The sequence below is a fragment of the Nelumbo nucifera genome, chromosome 1 (assembly GCF_055504915.1).
Source record: "Nelumbo nucifera cultivar China Antique chromosome 1, China Antique-T2T, whole genome shotgun sequence".
Classification (NCBI taxonomy): Eukaryota; Viridiplantae; Streptophyta; class Magnoliopsida; order Proteales; family Nelumbonaceae; genus Nelumbo; species Nelumbo nucifera.
In genome coordinates, this window is record NC_142649.1 from 23,866,169 (window position 1) to 23,872,007 (window position 5,839).

General features: G+C 38.9%; 1 long non-coding RNA gene across 1 annotated transcript; it reads right to left on the reverse strand.

The window, feature by feature from the left end:
• Positions 1 to 681: 681 nt before the first annotated feature.
• LOC148803003 (uncharacterized) lies at positions 682 to 5,471 on the reverse strand. Its single transcript, XR_016074152.1, has 2 exons — positions 4,643 to 5,471; positions 682 to 1,442 (listed from the first exon to the last, which is right to left on the reverse strand). It is a non-coding gene; the product is annotated as an uncharacterized LOC148803003 (long non-coding RNA).
• Between the last annotated feature and the right edge of the window lie 368 nt (positions 5,472 to 5,839).

Below are 5,839 nucleotides of genomic sequence, written 5' to 3' on the forward strand. Positions count from 1 at the left end.
GTTTGTCGAAGCCCTCAAAATTAGTACTAGTTCCACAATAAGATATTTGCAGTAAAAGTGGTATTAGGTCGAATCCCACAGGGAGCTAACAGTAATCTCTTAGCCGAATGGATAATATTACTGAGTGGGAAAATTAAATACTGAAATTAAAAGAAGAAATAACAAACTTAAACAAACAAGAGAAATCAGTCTTACCGAATTCTGGTTTAGGGGTTCGGTTTAGCCAATTGGCCATCGATCATAGGTATCCCTGGAAATCGTGCAATTCAAGCATTTAACCTTAGATTTATTAGGATAGCCATAATAAACCTTGTGTTTTCCTAATTCAGTTGATCAAACCCAACATTCGATCAACACTTATCACTACTCAACTGGGTACGATAGCGATCCATATTAACCAGTGATAGCATTAAGATTTGTGAAAACAGTTAAACCAAAACAACAATAATTGAGATAGCTGCAATTATTGAATCTTGTTCCATCGATTCCTTTTAGGTTAAACCATGTCAATACATTGGTCAAAGGCTGTCACGAACATTTGACCCAAAAAAATATTAACCTAATTTCTACTTGTACCACTATTCGTGACAATTATGGATCACCGAAATCATGGATAGCAGTAGGAAAATCAACATTAATTCAGTTTATCAAACTAATTAACATTAACATTCAATGAAAATCTGCACAAGAATCAATGAATACTTGAATTAGAAAACAAGAACTTAAATTAAATATACAACCTCACAATGACTCAATCGAACCTCCCCCCTTGAACCAGAAAAGAGAAGTTTAGCTGCTCATGATCTTCGAACCCACCATGCTTTTCTTCTCTATGGTCGAACTGCTCTCTTGGTAGCTTGAGTTGCTTGGTGATCTCTTGAATCTTGGAGTGAGTGATCCTAGAGCTGGTCCGCCCCCTCTTTATATAGCCAAAGGAGAGGGCTGTTTTCCAACTCCTTCTATGAGATCATCTTATCTTCAGGGAGTCCTGATCTTCTTTGAACTAATCCTATCCTATCTCTTATCTAATTCCCAACCTTCTTATCTTTATAGGATTACATTCAAAATTTAGATCTAATAAGACTTTCTCCCTCCTTGGAGGTTACATTCGAATTAGGACTCTAGGCTCTTGCATCCGAGTTGAGCTTCTCTGATAACTTGGGCTGCTTCCAGGTTCTTCTGCGAGTTGGGCTTCAGTTGTGAAATGGGTCTGGCTACGAACTTGCTCCGACTTCGGGCCCAGTTCGGTACTCGATTCGGACCGAATCTGCGAAAACCCAAAACATAAAAGTTGTGGGTGTTCCTTTCGTCTTTCTAATGCTTCTTGAATTGTCTAATTTGGAGACCGGAATTGAGAGTTATGCCTAGATTACTGACTGTCACCGAAACTGTGCAAAATCACCCGATTTGCCCTGTTTTTTTCCTATTGCCTTCTTTATTGCCTTGAATCGAAATACAAGAGTAATGAGTCCATTTAAGTGCTAAAGTAATGTAAAAAGATGAAAATTAGGGGATAAAAATAGGGTTCTTTTTACTCTCATCATGTAACTTTCCAGTTTTGCCCATCAATCTCCAAGGTACAGGGCAATACTAGAAATCTGGTCCGGTTCAAGTGTTCAAGTAATCCTACACTACGTGTATCTTGAGTCTCACCCTGGCGGCTGAGACAAGCCACCCCAATAGTTGGCAGCACACCAGTGTCAGCCTTGGAAGGATAAATCTCCCCAGACTTATCCAACGGCTGTGAACATTTAAAACCAACACAAGTCTCATTAAGTGTCCAGTTTTAGGGTCTTACACAGAAACATACCACACAACATGAATCAAACATGTACTTTATTTATTTACATTAAATATCAAAAGTACATCAAAATAGATTGAAGGTAAGGGCATACAAAACTGTCTAATACACATGGAAGCCTTCAAGGCCCAGATGATGCTACATGGTTCGTCCGAAGGCCTTATGTGCAAGACTTACATGGCGACCCTTAAAGGTTCGGCCCTAACATGGTACTCGTCCCTTCTACCATGTTCCATAGCAGCATGGGAATAGCTAGAGAGTCAATTTTTGGCACAATTCATAGCAAGCTAAAAACATTGGAAGACTTCGGCAAGCCTCATGCAAGTGCGGCAGAGGAAAGGGGAGTCCCTTAGAGATTACCTAGCACGGTTCAACACCGAAGCACTATAGGTCCAGCACTAGAACCAATTAGTAGCCACCACATCCATTCAACATGGTCTGTGACCATCTCCATTTCGAAGAACCCTCCTCAGACCATAGCTACGCTAATGAGTCACGCCCAGAAGTATATCAATGCAGAGGAAGCACAAACACAACTGAAAGATGAGGAAGAGCGACATGACAAAAAGATGAGGGATACCGATGATCACAAGACAGAGAGGACGGACCGGGACCACAAGAGATAGGATCACCGTTCCAACCACAGACCTAGGACACCTCCATCAACCTATAGGAACTTCACACCGACCTAGGACACCTCTACATGGTGATTTCAAAATAAGAATGATTGCAAATAGATGATAAAAAAGAGACAACAATAATAAAGAAAATAACAAGCTTCCATTAGCTTGAAAGGATGTTCTCTTCCATACTCACAGACCAATCCCCTTTTGGATGTAGGGGCCTGAGCAAAAGAGTGAAAGATTGCTCCCTCACCCCTTTTCTATCAAAACCCCCACATTCGGACTTGGTGGAATGTTTTCCCCTTTTTCTTTTGATTTTCCATTTTTATTTGTTATTACTATTATTTTGGGCTTTGGATTTTCCCTATTTTGTACTTTGCTTTTGATTTTTTTATTTTCTTTTCTATTTTGGATTTTTTTTCTATTTTTTTTATATCATGACTTTCCTCTTTTTTATTTTGAATTTCCCCCTTTTATGTTTTTTTTTGTATTTAAAATTTTCCCCTTTTTTTGAATTTTGGATTCCTTTTTAATTTTAGTTTTATTCTTTCTTTTTTTTTACCTTTTTCCTTTTTTTTCCTCTTTTAAAAACTTCCCCTTTTATTTTTCCCTCTTCAAATTTTTTTTGGATTTATTATTATACTTTTTTTTTTACTTTTTATTTGATTTCTCATTTTTTTGGAGATTTTGGTTATTTTATTTTTTATTTTTTTTCTTTGTTCCTCTTTTCCTTCCTTTTTTCTTTTTTTCTTTCTCTTTAACTTTTTTTTGGATTTTAGATTTTTAATTTTCATTTGTGTATATTTGTGCTTAACTATACCCTATTGCCCCTTTTGTATTCAATTTGTTTTACTTTTTTTCTTTATTTTGTTTATTTTTTACTCTTGATTTTTTTATTTATTTTTGACCTTTTTATCCCTTTTTTATTTTGATTTTGTGTTATTATTTGATGTGGGTCCCACAAGGGGCATATATGCAAGCAATGTTGAGGTGACTGACAGCCTAACTGACTAAGCTGACACATGTGTACTATGTGGAATGTGATGCATGAGGTTGGAGTGTGACACCTAGATCCATGGTTGAGGTCACCAATCTGCAAACCTCCACCCATGTGGGCTTCTCAGGTTGATGACTAGCTGAGAGCTTTCCACCGGCCTCACCGGGTTCCTAGTCCTGATGGCCCAAGTGTACTGGACTCTCTCCTAATGGATTGATGGGATGCTAAATCTAAATGCAAGATGATGTGAGTAGAGTGTGAATAGCAGATAGAAACAATAGCACACATAAAGCAATAATGAACTATCAAATAAACATCAAGAGAGCAGTTATTATTCTAATAGAAGGAAAACACAAAAGTATGCAATATATACAAAAATGGCAATAAAGCCAAATGGGCCCATGTGGGCCCCACCTATGTCCAAGAACTCCCTAGTGGAGTCACCAGTCTGTGAGCGTCGGAAAATGGCTCACTTTGCTACTTGGGCTGGAAATGGAGTCGCCACCCATCAAATAGATGAAAAGGAGGTGATTGGACCTCTGGGATTAATTTTCAAAGACGGTTTTTGTTTAGATAGTGACTCTAATGCCCGAGGCATTGATTAACCAGTCTGGGTAAGACTTGGATGGGAGACGAAAGGGGTTAGGCACCCCTCTCCCGGGTCCAATAAGTGGGGCCCACATGGTGGTTCCAAAATAAGCATGATTGCAAATAGATGATAAAAAAGAGACAGCAAAAATAAAGAAAATAACAAACTTTCATCAACTTGAAAGGATGTTTTCTTCCATACTCACAGACCAATCCCCTTTTGGATGCATGGGCCTGAGCAAAAGAGTGAAAGATTGCTCCCTCACCCCTTTTCTGTCAGAACCCCCACCTTCGGACTCAGTGGAATGGTTTGATGAGAGAGGAAGTTAAAACCTCTCCTGCTGCTGGAAAATGTTCATACACATATTTTCATTTGAATTTAATAATCCAAAAAACATAATAGGAAATTATACAAAATGAATACGGTTGCAAAAATATAATGGATAAAAACAAACAAATAAAATAGTCTCATTTGCAAAGACATTCGCAGTTCATTGGTAGTTCAGTGATATACTTCAGTAACTTCGGGTTACTCCGAAAGTTGATTCGGTAGGGGAGCAAACAATAGAAAAAAAAAGGAAAAAGAAGGAAATAGTGAAAAATAAAAAAGAAAAGACGATTAATGGAGCTTACCTGAGTTGGAATTGGATGTCGACCTGAAGACTATCACGGAACAGGGGATACCTCTGATTTGCTTTGAGGTGGGACGAAACAGACAAGAGGAGAAGTTGAGTGCTGCAGTCAATGTGGCCTAGACAGAGGATGTTGCACAATTCTGAAGACTTGATAAAGTCTGATCTGGGCTACACTTCAGATCTGATGCCTGATGAAAATATGGCATGGAAACGATCTACAAAAGGCTACAGTCTACTGTGATTTCAGACTTCCGACGGCTAGCAATCGAACAAAGGCTATCTCTGAATATGAGAATAGTATGGGAACGAAGCCCGTACCCAGATGTAAGTCTTTGATTGATGATGAGGTCTCGAACAATGTGGCAGTGGTTGCTACTATTCAACCAGAGAAATGAGAATGAAGAGGGGATAAGGTCAAATCAAAAGGATTTGGCCATCATTTGTACTACCATTGCAATGAGTTGTAGTGGCAAGAAGGAGACTTCATACGGCATAAGGAGGCGATGCAAAAAAAGACAAAGAGATTGAGAAAGAGAGAGAAAGAGTGAAGATATAAAGAGGAAGAGAGAGAGAGGTAGTTGCGATGCACCGTTGTTGGAAGTTGCAGCAGCGGTGGCAGTAAGATCCAGAAACAAGGGAGGAATACGAGAAGGAGAAAAAGTGAGAAAGAAAAAGAGTAAGAAGAAAAAAAGGAAAGGGAGAAGGAGAAAGAAAGGGAGAATGACAGATCTGGTGGTCAAAGGAGGGAAATCGCCATTGCTTCTCTTCCTTGACGCCGCCTGGGTTGGGTTCGAACGAAGGGGGAGGTGAATAGTATCCCCTTTTTTGTAAACTTCTATCGATTAGGTTAAAAGAGAGTTTTGGTTTTGCTTTTATGATGGGCAGGGGTAATTCTATAACTTTAGGGAAATCTAGGGGTGTTTTTGTAATTTTGTGAAAATTGGGTCAAGTTGGTCAAGGGGCTCAGACATGGGTCCTGGTTCAATGATGGATGGTTTTGGGTCAAAAAATGGAGTGTTGAGATGGATCTGATGGTTGAGAAGGGTTTTGATGAGTACGAACTAATGAGATTGATTGAAACGGAATCTTTTTAGATGGAAGAATAAATGAGGGTGTTTTAGGCTGAGATTTCATAGGGTAGGGCTTTCGAAAATTCCAAGTTGATTGGTAAGGTTGGATTAGCCTAACTGGGCCC